The following is a 21,658-nucleotide window of genomic DNA, read 5'->3' as shown; positions in this document are numbered from 1 at the left end:
TCCATTTTGAGGCTCACTGCAATGTGAAGTTGGAATGTGATTTCCCCGCCTACCAAATTGATTGACAGACATATATTAACACGACTCCATAGTAACGTATATAATCATATCCACAAGACAGGACATTGCCAAAGCAACTGGAATTAAAACATCAACTATCTGTGATCAGCTGTACCTCAAGAATGAGTTTTACAAGTTTAAAATGTTTCTAAAATAGTGCATGTTTGTAATAAACACGCGTGCACTTTTAATGACATTGCGTGTGACTTATCATTGCAGAAAGGCTTGAATTAACCTTGAATTCAGATTGTTTGGTTTCAGTGCATCCCTAAACGATGTTTATCAAGATCCACATTGCTGATTTTGTTGTAATTTTGTATTTATCAATTAATCAAAACAAAAGAACATACATGCACAAATATTAATATATAATCAATAGGGATGTAACGGTATTGTAAATACCGTCATACCGCAATATTAATTTTTTTCGATATTACCGAAGTCGCATGACTCGGTAAAACTATAGGTCTTCTGAGAAAATTTGCTCAGGCGAATGAAGCGAACGGGAGGTAGCGAAAACTACAATTGCCATCAGCCCATGCTTGACCATCAGCCCTTGCGGTCTGTTGTCGCTACAGATCCAGTAATGCGGAAATGGAGTGTGCTGCTAGAAGCGGGGATGAAAAGAGCTGGAAAACTCTTAAGGCCCCGTTAACACTAATGCGTTTTAGTTTGAAAACGCATAAGTTTTGCTACGGTTACGCCAACCGTCCACACTACGCCGGAGTTCTCGAGCGCCGAAAACGGAGCGTTTCGAAAACGCTGGAGAGGCCGTTTTCATTCTTGAAACGCTGCTGCTTCGTCTCATTGTGGATGATGGAAAACGGAGACATCTGAAAACGGAGGCGGGGCTGCAGACGTTTGCCTCTCTGATTGGGGCTTTTCCTGAATATTAAGTAGCCTAACACGCACAGTTAAGTCCTGCATTCTCTCCGTGTAAGTTCAGACTTCGCAAGTTTGATCAAGGCTGCAGTCTCTTCTTCTCAGTTTTATATGGAAAAGCAGACTATACCGAGGACACGGGTAAATCTTCAAAGGGAACAGTGTACTTTATAACTTCATTCACATCACCCTGGCTTCGTTGTTTCACTTTCTCAACAATAAAATGTAAACATGATTTAAGGAACTGCCTATTTTCATTTTAATATTAGCAACTTAGACAGCAGACATGTTGAGGCGTCGTGCTGCATAAGATGAGCGTCATCTTCACTGTGTGGATATTTATAACAAAACGGAGCCGATAACAACTGCCTCCTTTCAATTTCAGTGAAAATACGAAACACAGCCTCTCTTTTGCTGAGTATCAGTTTTAAGAATCGATAATGGCCATTTTAAAAGTATAACATACAATAAGTTTATACATTATATGAAATAAAGGCAAGCGATCAGTCAATATACAGAATGTACGTGGTTACATTAATCATTAACTTATCTTTGCGCTCAGCCAAAACACATTACCTGAGAACAAGTAATAGATTCCAATGCCCAAAGTCAGGGAATATGTCGTTAGATAAAGACAACAAGATAAATGAAGTATCCCGTTTAATAAATAGATGCTTGATGAGAAGTCCGACTAGCAGAGCTCTGATCTGGGTAGATGGGCTGAGTGTGATTAAATGTTGAATGTCATGAGTTTTCAACAATACTAAATTGAAACTTTAGTTTTTTTACATGGTTTAATAATTTTTTGTTATCAAAATTGAAGTTCCTGTTTCAAAGCTTACAGATAGATGGCTAATTTGTATGTCATTGACACTTTTGGCACTTTTTTGGAGTATTTTCATAAGTTTTGTTTTTTCCTGTAAATGATTCAATAAATACCGTACCGTGACATTCATACCGAGGTATTACCATACCGTGAAATTCTGATACCGTTACATCCCTAATAATCAATAATTAGAAATTGTGCTCTGTTTGTTTGTAGGATGATCAGTATTTAGTTTTAGGCTGGTCAGCATCAGTGATGTAACAGCATTCATCAGTTTCGAAATGAAGGCAGCACATTAATGTTCAATTCTACCAAGCATGAACTCAAAATGTGTGAGGAAAGATGCTATAAAGTAACTAAATCTTTCAAATTTGACAGTATGCCATGCTAGTATAACATGAATAACCCATCTCATATTCGTCAATCATATGTTATCAGGCATCACCAAGTGCCTCTCAGTCCTCTAAAGTGACCTAAACTGAGTAACTGTAACACTGTGATTGTGCGGTGCTCTGTGATCCCATGGCAACTGTAATTTGTCATTAAAAGGCACCACAGGGTCTCCCAGTGAAACTCAGGCACTTGAGCATTGTTATCTGCAATATGCTTCTTTGCTTGGCTGTGCTAAATTTAGTTAAGACTTCTGGGGTAAACGTCAGGCTGGTTATTCATGACAGTGTTGGTGGGTTCAACCTCCCAGCAGGATTTACGCTAATGCAGACAGTGTCCTACTGTGGCAGACAAACAGCAATGGTGGGGCCTCACAGTGAGCAAAGAGTGCAGGGAAACTGGGTGGGATAAAAGATAAAAAAGACAGATTCAGTCAAGGAATCAAGGCAAGTGCTTCCGTGTGTGTGTGTGTGTGTGTGTGTGTGTGTGTGTGTGTATGTGTAGTGATGTATGGAGGAAGAAAATAGAGAACTGTTCAGTCAGTGTTGAGTGAAGTATAAAAAGTATGGTGAAAAAAAAACAAGTGGATGGAGAAAAAAGAACAGTGGCAAAGTATGAATAATAATAATAATAATAACATCTCTACATGTCGATCTTGGTTGATTTTCTTTTAAACACAACAAATACAGCCGGGGCTCAAACCAGGAACCTTCTTGCTGTGAGGCAACAGCACTACCCACACTGTGCCACCATTTTGCAATGATAATAATAATAATAATAATAATAATAATAATAATATTAATAATAATAATTGGATTGCATCTCTTTTATAGCAGCAAAGTAGGATAAAGTTCGGTTCACTTCAGGTAGATGGGTAACTTCAGGTTTTAACAGAAAAGAACTCTAAATGACTTTGACTTTCAACATTGTTAATATTTGATGTGTAAGTGTTTGAAGAAAATGTGTGTCATTTTTCTTACTTTGAGATCAGAAAAAGTATTATAGAGCTTTATAGTCATAAAAACAGAGTAGATAGAACTTTTGTTTCCTGGGTTCCCTTGTGAGTCAAATTAGTTTTGTGGTTATCATTACACAAACTGTATTGCAGCATAAATCTGTGTGCCCAAGCATACTGAGGAGAGAAAAGACTGCTAACCTTAAACTACATAGACTGTAAATATGGGGTTAAATTTACTTGGAAGATTTTGTAGCTTCTTAGCTTTTTTAAAACTATATTTATATTATATTTATATTATTTTAGTTTTGACATGTTTATATTGGATTGTTCTTATGTAAGCATTATGTCTTGTGCAGTATATTTTATATTAAAAATATATGATTTAACTAAGGATGTCCCGATTTGATTTTGAGTATATCTGCCGATACTGAAATCCAAAACTTCTATAAATCATAAAAAAGAATATAGAAGAGCGAAAAAAACGATCCAGAATGTTCCTTATTTTTTATTCGAGTCCCCTTAGTTTAACCTTCACTAAGTTACTTCTGTAACAGTTGTTGAATGTAACTGTTACTTTTTACTTCTGTAAGGTAGCTTGAACTATTAAGTAATATATAACATAATATAAATTCTACACTTTTGGACTCGGGAGACTGTTAGAATAAAGATTGCGTCCTGTGAGAAATGAGATGCTGCTTTCTTTTTGTGATGATCACATGACCTTCACGCGTGTTTAAAATATTTAAACGTAAAATATTTACACATTATAGCATTCATACGATTTATTGTTTTCCCTTTATTATATTTCTTATATATATATATATATATATATATATATATAACATGCACAAAAGCTGTACAAATATAATTTCCACATTACAAATAACACAAATTTTAATACCAATTTCAGCAAATAAACACCCTTAATGTGTTCATGCCTTTATTAAGATTTCCATTGTGAATGTTTATTTTCATCGTCTAATTTAGGGAAACTCCTGAGATAAACAAGTTATATATCTGAACTTCAATATTAAACAGGTATAAAATGCTGCAATTTCCACCTGCTTTTTCTTCTTCTCAAGTGAGTTTTATGCTTTATGTCTGCATTGACGCATCCTCGATATCAAGAACACATCCGGGAACTTTCATGTTTTCTCTGTTCTTGTGGTCTTGAGTTTTGGATCTGAATTTTGCCGGTTGATAGTGACGTTGAACACGAGGACGCAAGATTGAAAGAAGAAAGCATAGTGGAAAAAAAACAGACATACTCGCGCTTTCTTCTTCAAGCTGCTTCTGTGTTCTGCTTTGCTGGCATTTAACCTATAGCATCTCTGCAACAAAGTGTTGTCATGCTCCACCCGTTGTTATTTCTGTATAAAACATATCTTCTAGTTTTTAGGGGTGTGTACCTACACTGGTCTTACACCCCTATAATTCGTCATTCTCTTCATCCGCTCAACAGAAAGGGCTGCGCTTGGCTTTAGAAATGAAAGCGCTGTTCACCAATGGCGGAAAGTGCCTTCATCAGTGTCAATGAAAGACTTTTGTCTTTTAAATTGTGCATATTTATCTACCTTTTAAGTAGTAGGAGCATTTTATTTAGTTTCCCTCACCTCTTTTGCCATAGTAGGATAGCATAGAACTGAAATCACCAAACTTAAGCTAAACTCTGCAGGGCACCAGACCTCCAGGAATGAGATTGGAGACCCCTGGCATAGGAGATAAATGACGTTAATACCTAATAACCGGTTATGATCAATTACTGAACCGATATCGAATTGTCCCCATCTGTATTGCAGTGCACCGAAGAAACAATTAATTTTGACACCCCTACTGGTTATCATATCTTATTCTTATTCTCGTAACAATAGTGGATGTGTCTGCAGTGTGTGGTGATCTATTTAGTGATAGAGTGAGTTCACTTTGCAGTTGTGTTTTTGTTAACTTGCGCTGATACACTCATATATGGGTGCGGTGCTGCATTACAAAACATAGTCATATACGTCAATTTTTGGAAATCAAGATTTATATGAATACATATAATATGCTTTTATTCATTTATGTTTTATTGGGATATAGCCATAATTGACTGAGATACAACTATTTAAAAATCTGAAATCTAAGGGTTCAAATAATCATCTTGTCCTTTTTAACATATTTTTCATACATATTATTAAAACATTATTAAATTTATAAATAATTTAATACTTACTTGTATTGTTGTAGTTAAGGGTTCAGTCAGTTGGCAATTCTGTGTGGAGTTTGCATGTTCTCCCTGTGTTGCTTGGGTTTCTTCCGTGTGCTCCAGTTTCCCTGACATTCCAAAAACATGCGGTTTAGGTGAACTGAATAACCTAAATTTGTCGTAGTGTATGTGTGTGAATGAGTGAGTACGGGTGTTTCCCAGTGGGTTGTATCTGGAAGGGCATCCGCTGTGTAAAACAAATGCTGGATTAGTTGGTGGTTCATTCCACTGTGACGACCCCTGATGAAGAAAGGGACTAAGCAAAAGAAAATAAATGAATTGTTGTAGTTATGTCTAGTACCAGCAGGGGTTAACTGGATGTGTTAAAGCACTGACAGAAGATTCTGATTTAATGCATCAAGTTGCCACTTCCCACAGACAGTGCTGACCTGTGTTTGAGTGTTATTCACAGCTTCACATAACCTCCAGGCCATGTCTTGACTTAAAGAACTCCTCACCGGATCCCTTTTCTGATGCTAATATCTTGCCATCCATTGTCACCTGGGTACCAACATGATCATCACTCAATGTTATATATTATTGTTTGGCCATTCATTATCATGCACACACACAATTACTGTACTGTATGTTCAAAAAAAGGTGCGTTGACGTCACAATTAATAAATATATAATTTAAAAATTACATTTTTATCTTTGCATAAAATAACAGAAAGGTGTCAGATGTTTCAAGATGTTTATATTTTGCTATTTATACTAGATTTCAAAGCAGATATAAATAGAAAATAATCACATATGTCGGGTTTGATCCTAATATAATAAAGATGGCCGAGTTTTCTACTGAATTAAAATATATTTGCCTGTCATCCAAGTGGTAATTACTGTATAAGCTATTGCGTTACAAGAAAAAATACTATAGTAAATACTGTTGTGTTTGGAAGCATGCTATAGATAATCACTTGAATTAAATCGTCATAGTAATTATAGCTGTTGTACAACACTGTAGTAATGAACAGGTTATTCAATATACTTCAGTTTTATAGGCTATAACACCATCACAATGCACGGCAGTTTACACTAATGTTACAGTATTTATTACAGTTTATCAGTTTACTATGCTACAGCATTCGGTAGTATTCATTAACAGAGTTGTACACATTATACACTTTACATAAATTTATAATAAATAAATAAATAGTAATAATAAATTACTATAGTTTTTTTTGCCCATGTGGATATCTTCCAGACATCACAAAATAACAGATGAAATCATACAAAAGCATGGAAGCATAGTCTAGTCTACAATATTAATTCTTTTTGGAAGAGCAAAAAAGTGCTCCACAATAATAACCGTCTCGTTTTGTCGCAAGAGTTGCATTTCTTGTTTGTTCTATCGATAAACTTGACTATCAACAAACATTCACTGCTGCTGCACATCTATATGTTATTAGACATTTTTGCGGTAGTTACATGGCAGGATGTGTTATTTATATTTTATGTTTATATGAGATTTTTACATAACATATTAACATATAATACACAAAGCTAGGCCTGTATAAAATGTATGTGTATATGTTTATATCTTTGTTAGTGCTGTCATACAGTATGAATTATCGCATTCAAAAAAGTTTGTAGACATGGATGTATTAAAAAAAATGTTTATTACATGTCACCTTCTGTTTTTTAGCCAGTTTCTTTAACATTCCCCTAGGGCTGCAACTAATAATTATTTTAATAATCAATTAATCTGATCATTATTTTTACGATTAATCGATGAATCGGATTAAAAAAAGAAAAGCACTCATTTCCAACTTTTTATTCAGAAAAGCTCAGCCCTACATTCCCCCCTTTTATGGGCAAAAACCTTTTTTAAGTTTATAAAAGCTATTCAGCATTTCCTGTTAAACAATTATAAACAACATAAAACAGACCTTTTGATGTTGTGATAACAATTCCTATGTAGAAGAATCACTTCCCTCCATTTCCCTCCCCACATTTGTGCGTCACCCATGACATCATGTGAAAAAAATTATATTTTTATTTGAAAGTAGTATGATAAAACTAATCCCTCTCTTTCTTTTTTGCTTTCTTTCTTTCTTTCTTTCTTTCTTTCTTTCTTTCTTTCTTTCTTTCTTTCTTTCTTTCTTTCTTTCTTTCTTTCTTTTTCTTTCTTTCTTTCTTTCTTTCTTTCTTTCTTTCTTTCTTTCTTTCTTTCTTTCTTTCTTTCTTTCTTTCTTTTTTTTCTTTCTTTCTTTCTTTTCTTTCTTTCTTTCTTTCTTTCCTTTTTTTCTTCCTTCCTTTTTTCCTTCCTTTCTTCCTTCTTTTCTTCCTTCCTTCCATCCATCCAGCATACACTTTCAATTTATTTTATAATGGGTTAGAAAATGTATATATGTATGTATATATGTATATATGTATGTATATATATATATATATATATATATATATATATATATATATATATATATATATATATATATATATATATATATATATGTGTGTATATATATATATATATATATATATATATATATACATATACATATATATATATATATATATATATATATATATATATGTGTGTATATATATATATATATATATATATATATATATATATACATATACATATATATATATATATATATATATATATATATATATATATATATATATATATATATATATACCTTAATATATCTTAAATATCAGAAAAAAGAGACTTTCACATATACATATTTTTCCAGAGAATCAGTGATAATTTTAAAGTGTTTTTCCTGAGATTGTCATTTTTACACTTTATTTTGACATTAGTAGGTTATTAAAAAAGTTCAGTGCATGAAAGGTATCTGTAAAACCATTCTACCTGATTTTGTGGTCTCAGTTGCAGAACATGTGTAAAAAGATGCTGATCATGTGGAGGAAGGAGACTCAGCAGAAAAGTGCATTTGGCCTTAGCCTTGTCCTTTGGTGCAGATCTTTATTATATTTTAGTCTGATTTAGGAACCAGATCAGTGCTAAATGCCTAGTTGTCGATAGATCCACTATTTGAGAGCCTCTTTCAGTAGAGGAAAGCTTGCATTAGTACCATATTAACCTTTTCCCATCAATCAGTCGTTAACAACAGTAATTTCTTTCTAGGTCTTTCTCTCTCTCTCTCTCACACACACACACACACACACACACACACACACACACACACACACACACACACACACACACACACACACTGAGTGATCATTGATCTCGCACTGACACTGAACTGTTTCCATCAAGAAACAATTAAACGGAAACTCATGTGGATGCATGGCCAGCAACACATGGCTGGAGAACATTTTTGGAGTGTGGTTTATAGCTTCTGACACAGCTGAAATAAATCGATCCCTTCTCTGTGTACAAACAAAGCACAGATTAAGAACAGGGCACAAGGGAACATAGGCGATGAACTCAATTGCCCTCACATGGTGATCCAACCATTACAAGCGGATTAAATATATTTACTTTGTTTCTTAGTGTTTTTTTCTGATGAGCGTATGTCAAGGATTATCAGATTCCCATCTAATGTGTGCTTTTGAGGCATTACACTGAGTAAATAGTTTCCAAGCGTTTCTCTAGAAACATTACTGAACTCTTATCTGAATTGGTCTGGGGGAAAAAAACATGATGCTGATTCATTGATTTGAATTGAGTCTACATTGTTTCTCTTTAATCATAATGGATATGAATGATGTAAAGCAGTTTAAGACCATCTTTTATTCTAGATAACGCTTGTTAAATGATGTAGTAGTTGTTCACCTAAAGATCATGTTCGTAAAAGAACAGGTTTAAAAGCAGAAAGAAGTGATCCAAGAGTTGGAGATCATAATCTCAGTCATCGTTAATGTTTGTCCGCACACGCAGTGTTGGAGCCTGGGGGTCCAAGCCATTAACATGCTTCATATGGCTTTGTACTGCATAATGACAATAATTTATCTAACCTGTATGTTTCCTGAAGAACCATTGTCTCTCTCAACAAAATACTCTGACAATTCTGTTAGGAAGTGGAATCTCATACTTTTTCAGCATTTTCTTATTAAAAACACTGGGTTATATTAAACTCTTACCTTTCTTCAAAACATAAAAAGCATTGCTCCTGGTCAACTTTATTGTACTTTTCAGCTGACATGTTCAACAATTGCTACCAAGTTCTAACATTTCTTCTACATTGGGGGTGCAGACTTATTAAACATCAGTGTTTAAAAAAATGCAGAATGATTGTGTTTATTGCTTGTTTTTTTCAGCACTTTCTAAGTGAAATGTCCAGTGCTAGATAGTCTGTAGAACTTTCACCAAAACTGTGACTGTTACAATGCATTATTACTTTGGTTGTGAATAGCGCAACATTTTGAAATTTAAATGTATGTTGTGTTGCATTATTTGTAATTACCATGACCTGTTTAAAATAAAAGAACCCTTTCACTAAACTTGATATCATAAAGTTAATTGATAATTTTCATAAAAGCAAATGTAAAGTAAAACACATTTGCTGAAGGAATGTGTTTCTATAGCGTTGAGCTCTAAAATGTCCAGCAAGTACCTTGTTATTTTCTCAGAAACAGATAAACCTTTTTTTATTATGTTTGTTTATGCACATATTCTGCTTTTGAGGTCTTTTGTCAAACCATATAATCAGATTCATACATTAGTAGTCCACAATACATACGCAGTGCTGCAGTCTACTATGTGAGCTGCTAAGCAAGATTTGTTTGTTGTAAAGCCATACTGTGCATATAAATATAAATAAAAATGTGTAATTCACACATTAAAGGGCACCTAATTTACCCCCTTTTTAATATATAATATTAATATTATGGTTCTATTGAGTGTGCCAGTTATTTTTTTATTATAATGTGTTAAAAAAATGGTGGCGTGTACACAGGTTGTTGTTTTAGGGGTGTGTTGCTTTACATAAAAGATAGTTTCGGCTTCTCGCCCAACTTAACAAGGGGGCGGAGCCAAGAGCTCCCCCACTTTGTGTTTGGCAACAGAGAGGCAGACAGAGAGAAGCAACATGAGTGAGATGACCAGCAGTCAGCCGTCTTTGGACACAGACCGTTTAGAGCTGCAACACGGCACACCCGACGCGCACATTTGCATGTTATTCAAAATGAAACTATTCAGATGGCGCTCTGTGGCGCAGCACCGATGAGAGCGATCATGTAGTGAATGTTGATCTTATGTTGAACCCAATGAGACTTACATCTAAAAATAGAGCAAGGGTGTTCCTTTGGGGACATCTTTGACTCACATGCTGAAGTTAAAGTTAAACTAAATTAAAACTTACGGATGATTTAAAGGGCACCTATGATGAAAATCAACTTTTGTAAGCTGTTTGGACAGAACTGTCTGTATGGATAATGTGTCCACTGTCATATTGGAGTGACATAAACCCAAACAAGTCTTTTTAAAAAGTTCCTGATATTAAAATAGGACCCAAATCCCAATGATTTTGAGGCCCACCACAACGTGACGAAGGAGTGCGGTTTTCCCCACCCACGAATTTAATTGACAGACGCCGAGTTTCTATTATAACTTGTCTACACATGTCCACAGAACTTTTTGTTGCAAATAAACTGGGATTAAAATGTGTTACAACTCTCTGATTTATACGAGTTTTACAAGTTTAAATTGTTTTCAAAACCGAGCATGTTTGTAAAAGTGAAAGATTGCTATGTCATTTTTAACTGCTATAATCACCATGGCCGCATGGTGTCAGTAATCGTTAATGTGTGTGTACTGCACTTACTTGGTATTATTGACTAATGAGCTGTATTGCAGCTTCATCCGAGTCTTTGTCTGTCACAGTGCTGTTTATCTCATGTACTGCATGATGAGAAGAAGACACTCACGTGGGAACAGTGGGCGGGGAGAAGCAGCTCATTTGCATTTAAAGTCACAGGCTACAAAAGCAGCTACAGTATACTCAGGCAAAAAAAGGTCATATTTAGGTGGCTATAATAGATTATCTGATGGTTATCTTGAGCTAAAACTTTACAGACACATTCTGGAGACGCCAAAGGCTTGTCTTACATCTTGTAAAAGTTGTTAAATTAGGTGCCCTTTAAGAGAGATGTTTGACTATCTTGACTATCTATTCACTTGCTTAATTTACTTATTCTAAGCAAATAAGAAAGATGATGATGAAGATAATGATGATGGTGGTAATAAAATAGGGATTGATCTCTGTTTGGCCAGGCTGTCTTTCCCTGATATACATCTCTGTCAGAATCTGTTTTTGTACTTGCAAAAAATATTTCTAAAACTCACAGCATGCTTTTGTAGTTCAATGACCACTCAAGTCGAAAGTTCAGGGGAAATTTTATTTCTAATTCATGACCTCTTTAAACCTATTAAATTATCCACTTGTCTTCCAGTGTTACTGGTTATGAAATATTTAGGTTGCCCACAGTTTAAAGCAATCATGCCCACAAATTGCTCTCAAATGTGTTGTTGCTTAATTAACCTGGATATATGCAACTGCAAGGCATCTGCTCTTGGTGTGAGGGCTGTTTTACTGATGTCAACATCTGATTATTAAAAATCTAAGCATTTAAAAATGAATTAGTAATTTGAAATGAGTAATAGCATGACTGAGGCTCGTTGGGAAGTCTTGTAATGCATGTTTCACCTCCTTAGCACCAAATTATCTACTTTTGATTTATTATCATGTACATACAGTACCTATAGAAAATCATCACACCCTGTTAAAATCTATACCTTTACTTACAGTACATTACATTTGTAATGTGATTTGATTTCAAACTGTAGGACAAATAAAGTAATTATTCTGAAGGGGTATGACTATTTTCTTTAGGCACTGCATGGGTGGGAGATTTTTTTATAATCATTTTGATGTGCAGTCAGTGTGTTTAAAGCTCCATTTTGTTTTTATAAATTTGTTTGTAAAAGTGTTGCTCTTAATTTTGATGGTCCTTGTTCTGTTACTTACATGTAGGACCGCACGGAATCTGTGTGTGCAGAATTCCTCATATTTTAGCCCATCATTTCGAGTCTATTTATATACTTGCCTTAATGTTTGTAAATTTATATTTATTCAGTTTTTAAATTAATTTCATAACTTTATTGGCTAATATGAAAATGTTATTATGATTTATTTATAAAACAGTTTGAAAAGTAACATTTTCTGTCTTTTAGTTGATATTATATGAGAGACTTGCTTTGTTTTCCCAATAAGTGGATCTACTGTAACTGGATTTGCACTGTAAACAATAAAGTTAAAAACATAATATTTTTCATTTCATAAGTTAAAGGTGCAGTAGGTGATCTTCCACAATGCTAATAGCTTAGCATAAATCTCTGAATCACAGTTCCTCACCTGCCGCCTAGAGCCACGCCTCCTTAAACACAAGCACAGCAAAAGATCCCTCTCTCATGTGTTAAAAGCGACTAGTGCTTGTCCGGCGACGTGAAAGCCAAACTGATATGCTATTTCAGAGCAAATGTTTAGAGTTGCATAGTAAACAATATAGGGAGAGACTAGGCGGAATAGCGGTATTTACCTGTGTTTTGTTGGTAAACTAATTAAAATCTACATCATCGATGCTGTAAAAGGTCCCTTATGAAACTGAAAATAGTCTTATCAATCTTTTACTGGAACATTTTAGTGGCTGAAAAACACTTCTGTGAAGATATTACTCATTTGTAACAACATCTAACGTTACATCAGCTTTGGGTGAAGCTAAAACAGTTTTAAAACAGAATATTACCTGTCTAAGAGAAATCCTTCAGACATTGTGTCATACTTTCTCCAGCATGAAAAGGTAACTCCAATATTGATTCAGGTTTTTACCAATCGCGTGCGTCCTCTCTCTCCTTAATGCGCAGTGGTCGGCGAGGCTGCATGCAAATGGCTGCGCAGTTGTTCAAATCTGCATTTGCTGACAGACAGATTGGGCTACTTATCGGAATTATGAGAGATGTTGGCCCGACTCTTTTTAATTGGATGAACATTTTTTTGTTTTATGCCTTACCCAAAATATAAAAATACATATAAATACATTTAGATCATTTACTGTAATCATTACTATTAGACTGTGAAGAGACTTTCAACCAGCACAACAAAAAATGCTTCTGAAGACAATCACCTACTGCACCTTTAAGTTGTTAGTTATGGTACTCCCAAAATCATTCTGCATAAATCCAGTTTTTTTTTCATTATTATTTTTTTTTTAGAAAATTCTGCATAGAAATGGCAATACATTTCAGCAGATTCTGTCTGTGAGCATTAGCAGAGTTTTGGTAGACTGTATAAGATGGAAAAGAATTAATGATTTATAAGTTGGAATTCTCTTATAAATTTACTAAGTAAGTAAAGGTTTATTTATATAGCACCTTTCTAAACTATTGAGTCTCAAAGTACTTTACAATAAGACAAAACCAGAAAACGGGTAAAAACACACACACACACACACACACACACACACACACACACACACACACACACACACACACACACACACACACACACACACACACACACACACACGCACACACACACACACACACACACAGACATATATATAAAACAAGTTAAAAATCCAAGTACAGAGACATTTATACTGTTAATTAAATGCTTGACTAAAAAGATGTGTCTCTAAATGCTTTTTAAAAAGTTCAACTGATTCCAGATTTCTCAGTGCTAAAGAGAGAGAGAGTTCCAGAGCCTTGGGACCAACTTGTAGTGAAAAGAGTGTTGGTGGACCAACAAAATACTAAGTACTGTAAATATTAAACAGATGGCTTACTAATACAATACACGAATGAATGCCAATTCACACATAGTCACTTATTGCATAGTCAGCAGAATGTTAAATATAGTTAGCAGAATGCATAAGGTTTCACTGGTTAATTTTTCTGATCCACTGCATAAAACATATGCCAAAGTAATTGGCAGGTCATTCCACTGTGGCGACTTATGATAGATCAGGAACTAAGCCAATGGAGTGAGTAGTTAATTTTAGTTACTGTATTTACAAAAATAAACTGATAATGATTAATAATTGTACAGCATATTTTAATATTATTTCAACATTGTGTGCAATGTGAGTTAACCTAAGAAAACAGTGAACAGTTTTATCTTCATTAACAAAGATTAATAAATATTGTAATACATGTATTGTTCATTGTTTGTTAATGTTAATAAATGCATTAACTAACATTAATTAGTACAACCTTACTAAATGTAGCCTCAAAATGAAGTGTTTGCCAATACAGAGGACACAGGGAAAAGTGTAAATCTCCAGTGTGTTTTTTTCCATGGGAGAAAAAAAAAAGTACATTTGTGATTTGACGCATACAGTAGCTTAACAGCTGGCTGAAAAAAAAGCTATTTAACATTTTCACTATTGTTGCTCAGTAAAGAAGATACAGTTCTTTAAACACAGCTTGACCTTTTGCAGCAACCCGCTCCATTGACCTGTTCTCCCATGTACAGTACAGTAGTTAAAGGAAATGACAAGATAAGCAGGACAATACAGCCTTTACAGTAACTAATGGTTTATTTAAAAAGGATTGTCAGAGGATGCAAATTACATGAGTTGGATAGAGGGGCTGATTTAAAACCTTGAACGCAAAACTGCAGGTAACAAGTATGGCATCCGTCCAAGCCTGTGCGGCAGAGACCGAGAGGCTGAAGCATCATCATGATATTGACTTACTGTAATTTACATCAGGGTGTTCAGAGCCCACTTCAGCTGAGTGAGATTGGGCTCCATGAATAAATGAAGAGGCAAAGTTGCAAACAAACAAAGCAAACAAAAAGACATTATGCATATGAGAAACGATTTTAAAAAAGCAGAATACAGAAGACTGTGATTTTGTTATTGTAAAAGTTTTTAGGAAGTTAGAAATGTCTTAAGCCTCTAGAATAGAGATGCTCAAACTAGTTTTCCCATGGTAACCTTTGATTTGGCCTGCCATTCCATTTGAGAAGCGAGGGAGAAAGATGGGGATAGTTTAGAGATTGTCATTTGAAATGTAATGTAGACTTTCATTTATTTGTTTTATTGCTAAGCAACAAAAAGCTAACTGAAATTAAAGGTTTTAATTCAAATAGTGTAAATTAATCAGATTTAGTTTAAAACCACTTAAACTCTGCGGACCCGGTACCGGGTCTGTGACGACATCGACTTTCGCTTTCAGATTTAAAGGGCTAGCGTTGCACCAGACCCCCGTAAGGGGTGTCGTTTGAAAGTGTAGAATCTATATTTAATGCACATATGCATCACTTTGGTTTTTATTCTACTGTATAAAAGTTATTTACCTTAAATACACAACATTTTGGATACCTGAGCTAGGTATTTTACATTGGTTCATTTTCATAGTTTTTCATATGACACATGTACAAGTTATAGCTCAAATGAAAGCTCTTGCCGGTGCTCATACAGTTCTAGCATTCTTTTTCTGAATTATATTCATATGCCAAACAGATGTTGAATGAATTGTGGTGTTTCCATGGCGCAGAAATGTAAACAATACATTCATGATCAATAAGCAGCCCCAGATAACACAGACAGCTGTCATCTCTTACCTTATGCTGTGTGCTTCAGAGCCATTCTCCTCTGTTTTTGAGGTGATGTGCATTAGCAATCCTTTTACATGTCTGATGTGGTCCAAACACAGTTCATTATGTTTGATCAAACAAAAGAATAGTGAAATATGTAAACAAGGATCGTTCTCTGTGGCTTGTACAGCACCTCTCATCAGTTGAAATGCAATAACTTTTGCATAGATTATGATAGAGACCTTTTTCTTTTTTCCTATGAATACAGACATGTGCAGGAACCAACAAAATTAATTACAGCTTGCTAGACCACACAGAACCTAAAAGGTACACTTTCAAATTTGAGTTTATAAAAAAAATACAAAAAGCGCCTCTTTTTTTAGGTGTTTATTATAACACAGACGACATATACAGTTATTTTAAACCCTTTCAATAGTGTTTTATGAAAATTCAAAGAGATTTCTTTAAAATGATACCCAATTTTTGCATTTACACCTCTGCATGTGGATTTGGGAAGCTTTTAAATTTGGGTAGGCAAAATCCAGGCGGAAATCCCCAAAAAGCAGCAGAGTTTAAGTGGTTAAAATCTCCATACTGTGTCCGGACGGATAGAGGTTGATGCAGAGACCTTGATGAGCAAATCAAAGCAAAGGCAGATTCTGCTTGACTAGATTATGAAGTATTGAACTCCACTGTGGGATAAATGTGATTGTTTATGGTTTAAGTTATCAGTTGAAAAGTTATTAATTAATTCAATTCAAAGTTATGTTTTTCGTTTATGTATTAATATTCTGAAATTAATTAGAAAATTACCCATGGCAACTTTAATGTACAATAGTTCGGCTCTCAATAATATTTGGTTTTTGGCCCTTCATATGAAAAATTTTGGGCACCCCTTCTTTGAGGTGGAAAGTAACAAATTACATTTACTCATGTTACTGGATTTGAGTGTTTTTTTGTTGTTGTTTTTTTTTTTTTTTTTGAATTTGCACTTTTTATAGTAGTGTTTAAAATCTGTCATTTTACTTTTACTTAAATATGATTTGTCTAAAGTATTGAACTTCGCCACATCTTAAATCATATCCGTTACAGGGTAAAAAATAAATACATGAAGCAATGCAACGGAAGAAAAGAATGTCGTTCTCGGAAACCACATCACTGCAGCAGCAGAGTAAGAAAAATAATCTGTGAGTAAAATTGTTTGTCTATTTAATGTTGCTGGAGTTGGATTTATCACCAGATTATAGTTTATCAGCAAAATGCCTGTCAACCCCAGCAATGACGAGGACATTACTAATTTTTATTAATTAAGGCTCATTATTAATTTTAGCCATGTCTGTGCCGTTATAGGTGTAATATGGAACTTGATGCAGAAAATGAATAAATAGGACAAGAAAAGTTTTGAATGCTTATTATAAAAGCATCTCCAATCTGTTATTTAATTTTTTCATGAAATGTTTGCACTTGTTTATCTCTTTATCTCTCTTATATCTCTCTGGATAATTACAGTTAATAGCAAAAAGTATTTGAAAACACATACTTTTGAAAACTGAGTCATAATTCTGTGGTTATTTTGGTTAAAGTAACCTAAAAGCAATAAAAAAGTTGTGTAACACATTTCTGAGACATTAATATTTTAATGTAACTAATTACAAAAAATAAATAAATAAATGACAGTAACGAGTATAATAAAATGTGTTACAAATTGGAAGTAACTTGCCCAACTGTGCTCGTAACATTGCTAATGTTCATTAGCACAGGGATTAGATATTAACGGGAACTTGAAGCAAAAGTGTCTGCACAATTTAGCTAACATAGCAGATGTCGCATTAGAATTCGTGAATTTGTTTAAATTGTTAAATAGGAAAATCTGTAAAACATTTTAAATATATATATATATATATATATATATATATATATATATATATATATATATATATATATATATATATATATATTTGTTTTTGGTCTTTAATTTTAAATTTCTTTATTCAAATAAAAACAACTAATCAGAGATTTATATTCTCTTGTCCCTTTTGAGGAATAGGTACTCTTTACTCATAAAACATTTTTAATGAGTTTACTTTTGCTCCAGTAGATTTATAGACGTGTAACTTTACTTTTTTAAGTAAAATCTTTTGGAAATAACAGTCCTTTTACTCAAGTATAATATTTTATTACTCTTTCCACCTCTGCCCCTGCTCTAGAAGCAGCTAGTTATTGTTTAACGGATCCTTTATGATTTGTCTTGATTTGAAATGCTGCTCTGTGAAAGATGTATTACACTGGCAAGTGCTCTGCTTCTTTATGAATCTGGATCAAGCCTGCTTGTGCTCTTGGCTGTTGTATTTTTTATAAAGGCCAAAGTGGTCTGTTGAGACTAGCATGGATGTAGTTCCGTGTTGTCCCATTAATGAGTTATTTAGCAGGTGAACACCATGCACTCTACAATTGAGTTGCCAGATATTCTAGCTTGATGCTGAAATTAGAAATCATCAGATTTTTGTCATCTGCTCTCACTGGGAAAAGAAATAGATTTTGCTTTCCAACTACTTTTAAATAAATTTGAATGTTCCATTAAACATGCCGTTAATACAGGCTCTCTGAAAATATGCTGAATAATTTAGATCCCTTACAATATCCCTCGCTTCAGTTTTAAAATGGGCTATAATCCTCTTTGCATTACATTTTATGGCCAGCCATCACAACAAACATTTATTTACAGACTGTTAATTGACCTCTCTATTGAATTCCCAAAGAAACGTTCTCCCTCAACAACAAAGACTCATAGAAACGTGCTCAATGATTCGTCTAATGGCACCGTGCTTTCCCAATGTAGCTGCACATGCACAAACAAACATGATGAAATCGCAGAGGCAGATTACTATCAAGACGGGTGAAGTCAAGCAACCCAAGGCTGTTGTTAAAACGTCCAATCACCCAAGTCATGCGCTGTGTCCAATTTGCTCCTTTGGGATTAGTATTGTTGACCTCAAATAGCTCAGTGTTCGCCATTAGTTGGGGTACCCAAAGGTCTTTGCTTATTTCAGCGCTGGATAAATGAAGCTGATTACGGTCCATATTTATCCCACACTCTGCATCTATTGGCATGTAAATCAAAATGTAAATGAGGTAGGGTGGATTGGTTGGCATGCAGTAAATATTCAAATTGCGCCAGCGTCAGGCTGTAATCAGTGGTAAATTGTAAGCAGAGGAGAGAGGAGGTCTGGCATTATTAAATTGCATCTCTAAATTCAGAAATTACAAATGCGCTTTGCTGTGTGCCACATGAAATCGACTTTATTTATCTTTTATCCCATTCGCATTCTGATGAAATCGAAACCAGGGCAGCTGTGACAGTGACAAATTGCGGTAATTAATATCCCTGTTTGTAGGTTTAAATCTGTGAAAGGTGCTCAGTGTGACGTGACATGTAGCAAGATCTACAGACGATGAAAAGACAAACAATATCGCTAACAGATATTTACAATGTCTTCTCTTTGTTTTATAAATAAAGAAATGAAATAGAACAACAGATGACAAACAGATGTAGATCGAGACTGGTAGATGGCTGGATAGACAAATAATGATGCACTAAAGAATAGACATGGATGATTGACTTGCTAGATAAATTTAAATGTATCGACTTTAATGGATAGAGATTGTGTGTGTGTGTGTGTGTGTGTGTGTGTGTGTGTGTGTGTGTGTGTGTGTGTGTGTGTGTGTGTGTGTGTGTGTGTGTGTGTGTGTGTGTGCATGTGCGTGTGTGTGTGCATGTGCGTGTGTAAAAGAGACAAGGAAAGAAAATGATAGCGTATGAGGTTGATCACACCGAACGCTCTTTTACATTCCAAAAATGCAAGGCACCATACTGCCTTCTTTGTTGACATGAAAAAAAGAAGCACTGCGCTTTCTTATGTCACTAGACAGCAACTGAATCAGCTGCATATTGTGTGCAAGTGTTGCTGTTGATTAGAATGATTGTAATATTTAATAATATTGTAATATTCAAGATTGATAAAGTCATACAGCTTTGTATAACTTGAAACAGTGACAACTAGTCTCTCCTCCATCTTTAAAAGTCTCTATATATAAAAGTCATATATGTCTTTGTAGTGTTTTTGTTTGGACTGTTCCAGTGAACTTACTTATACATAAATCATTTTATTTTATTACTTTCATTTTCCAAATAACATTATTAACAACTTTATAGAAGTATATGAAAAATGTCAATTTTCTGTAAAAAAATAAATAAATTGTGTTTTAAACAATTCACACATATTAATCATAGCAATGGATGACATCAAGTACAATAATAAGCAGGTAGAATTAATAATAAAAATAATAAAATGAGATAATAAAAAAATAGAGTACAGAGGCAAATTGTAAAATTAAATAATATTTAAAAAGTTTCTGTTTTAAAATCAGTTTTATGTTGAGTGATGTCACTTGCTTTAGCTTTTGTCCCCCCAGTGTTGCCAATTTAGTGACTTTGTTGCTATATTTATAGCCCGTTTCCACTGAGTGGTACGGTTCGGTTTGGTACGCTTTTATGGCTGTTTTACACTGTCAAAAGCATACCGAACCAAACCATACCGTACCACTTTTTCGGCACCCTTTCGAAACGGGAGAAAGGGTACCAAAAGGTGGAGCTACACGTGCAGCTGAACGCTGATTGGTTACAGAGATACGCCACGAGCTCATGGAGCTACACAGAAGGTAAACAAAGGAACCGCTTTTGTTTGGAAAATGTTTTTTTTTTATACAAAGCCGAGACATTACAAGGAAATAATATATGCATAAAATAACCAGCCATGGATGACCCAGCCTCAAACAAACCTTGTCGTCGTCTCGACGAACAGACACAGCCAAGAAGAAAAATCTGCCGTGTCGTGTTGTTGTTTTTTAAGAACTCGTCTAAAAGTGCGAGCGGTATTTGCTTTCTTCTATATTTGATATAACGAACTTCTTGAGCTATTGATAACGTGAGTGCGATTATTGAAGTCTCCTTCATCTGATCCATTCAGAAAAAAGGACAAGCGCGAGAGTGTAGCGGGAGTGAAACGCGGTAAAAAAAAATGGAAGCCGTCAAAACACAGGAGCAAAATTGTTTTAGCAACCTGAATCATGAACAAACGGGCATGGTAATCTTTGCCTTTTGGACTATTATGAACTGGGAATGACAAAATTACTCTTTTAACAGAGCTTGCATGTGCTGCTGAAGATTACAGACACAGATGAGAGGTTTGGGCTGACTGTGGGCTATATTGCGTGTGTTTTTGAACTCAAAAAAGTACTAAATGTTTGCTGTGTGTAATTTTTCTGTAATTAATAATATATCGGAGACTGTAAGGGGCTGTATGTGTTCATATATGTTGCATTTATGTATTTATTTTATATAATTACAGACGTTACAGTAGCCTATTTCACATTGTCATTGATCTGCAGTTATAATCCAATCATGTTCATAGAAAAGTTAGTAATAAACATTTATAAACAAGTATTTATGTGTATAAAGCATATGTTTTGTGAGAAGTGCTGCTCATTATGATATGTGAATGACCCCTATAGCTTTACTGTAGACATTTATTCGAGCGAGCATGACGTTGACTTAAACTTTGTCATACACCACGCCCACCAAAAGGGTACCCTTTGTGGTGGAAACGCAAGCCTGATAAAGGTGACCCGTACCGACCCAAACCGTAACGTACTGTACCAGGCAGTGGAAACGAGGCATTACTGTCTTTTCAGACCCCCTTAGCGACTAATTCCCAAAA

The 21,658-nt window shown here is 34.6% G+C and overlaps 1 long non-coding RNA gene across 12 annotated transcripts in view; it reads left to right on the top strand.

Annotated features, from left to right (window-relative positions):
• Positions 1-21,658, top strand: part of LOC141376130 (uncharacterized) — a 354,504-nt gene that overhangs the window by 101,438 nt on the left and 231,408 nt on the right. For 6 of the 12 annotated variants that reach the window (XR_012385386.1, XR_012385390.1, XR_012385389.1 and 3 more), the window contains exon 4: positions 16,974-17,068. The exons of 5 other annotated variants lie outside the window; for them this stretch is intronic. This is a non-coding gene — a long non-coding RNA (uncharacterized lncRNA). Of the gene's footprint in view, positions 1-16,973; positions 17,069-17,231; positions 17,569-21,658 lie in introns of those variants that run through there. One more of the 12 variants, XR_012385387.1, reaches the window with a different exon arrangement.

Source organism: Danio rerio, chromosome 9 (genome assembly GCF_049306965.1).
Source record: "Danio rerio strain Tuebingen ecotype United States chromosome 9, GRCz12tu, whole genome shotgun sequence".
Classification (NCBI taxonomy): Eukaryota; Metazoa; Chordata; class Actinopteri; order Cypriniformes; family Danionidae; genus Danio; species Danio rerio.
This window is presented reverse-complemented; position numbering and strand designations above follow the sequence as displayed.